Consider the following 1821-nt stretch of genomic DNA (forward strand, 5'->3'; position numbering starts at 1 on the left):
CTCGCCCATCACCCCATTACTACGCCCCGAGATGGGCAGTGACTAGGCATGAGTTCACTCTCGCACCTGCGTACAAGGCTTGTTTACTAGTTAGGCACAGGGGAAGCCAGCGCCATCTTATAATGGCGATTGCTTGTGGCACGGCTCTCTACGTGTGTGTGTGTGTGTGTGTGTGTGTTTTATAGGGTTTGAACATAGAGTGAAAAGTCCTGTGCATATTAGAGACATTAGTACTGAGCTGTAACCCTAGCCCTTTACTTATTTTTCTTAGTTTGATACAGGAGCAATGTTTTGACCAGTCTGGTTTTGAAGTCACACAGTTGGTCAGAAAGACTTGAACTTGTGATCATCAGTTACTGAATGAGACACAGCATTTGATTCTAAAGATCTTCCCTAACAAACCTGGGGCAGGTACATGAATAATCATCACTTGAGCAGTTTTAATAAATAAGTAACCTGTTCAGTTTCTTACACGGCTTCCGTTTGCTCTTCACCTCTATGATCTGCCATTAGTGTGATTAATATTTACTCTGGTTTTTAATTGGGTGAAGCAAAAGTGTTTAATATTTAATGGCATGATTGCTTGCGGAGAGACAGTTTGGATCAATGAAGGCTAAAATTTCCATGTGACTCATTTTCCGATGACATTTTTAATTGCTTGGTACTAAAATAATAACTGGCTTACTGCAAACATTTCTGGTTCTCCTTTAATTAATCAAGTATCTGATATAGTCAGAAATTCAGTGTACTTCAGGCACACTAAATGTCGGGATTTATGCGTCAAAATGTGGACTTGAGCAGACTTCTTAGCAATTATCCAGTGAATTTCTTTGCTTTTATAGTGTGTGTGGTGGAGAGCATGCCTGATGCAGAGGAAGATGCTGAGTATCTTTTCGTGTTGCTCTCTACCCTGTTTTTTGAGACAAGGTCTTGCACTGAACCTGAAGTGTGCCATTTCTGTTAGGCTGACTGGCTAGAAATTCCTGGAACCAATTTTTTTTCTGGTCTTTAATGCTTGGGTTCTAGGCATGCATAGCCACAGCCAGATTTATGCACGTCCTGGGATTCCAGCTCAAATCCTCGTTTTTGCACGGCGAGCATTCTTAGAAGCCCCTGATACGTCCCCTATGCTTTTGTGCGTATGTGTATATGTATGTATGTGCATATAAGAATATATGAATATATCATAATATACATATATATGTGGCAATTTTAACCTTCAAATTTAATTCTTTTAAGGCCACATATGTATCTTTTTTTTTTTTTTTTTGAGAGAAGAGTTATTTTGGCTCACAGTGCAAGGGTATGAGATATCATGGCAAAGTCAAAGTCAAAGGAACAGCAGCTTGAAATACCTGGTCACATTGCATCTACAAAGTACTCAGCTCCCTTTCTCCAGAGCAGAATGGAACCACTCACAATACCATGGCTTTCCACCTCAGTTGACTTAATCAAGATCACCTCCTACAGGCACACCCAGAAGCCTGTCTCCCAGGATTATGTCTCTCATCAAATTTACAGCTGAGATTAACCATCTCTGACATATATACTGTTCTAAATCAGGAATTTAAATTGATTAGAACTATATACAGCAAAACAAAATACTCCAGAACACAACTGCTGAAAAAAATAAAGCAAGTTGCAGAAGGATATTTTCAATTAGGGACCATACATTTAAGTTTGAAAACAACCACAGATCAGTGTTAAAATGAATGCTAACCACTTCAAGCATATATAATGAACATTTTTATTGTGAGTACGATAGAGCTTACCTCTACAGAAAGAAGATGACATTTTTGACCCATCTTAACGGTTGGCAGT

Source organism: Mus caroli, chromosome 17 (assembly GCF_900094665.2).
Source record: "Mus caroli chromosome 17, CAROLI_EIJ_v1.1, whole genome shotgun sequence".
NCBI lineage: Eukaryota > Metazoa > Chordata > Mammalia > Rodentia > Muridae > Mus > Mus caroli.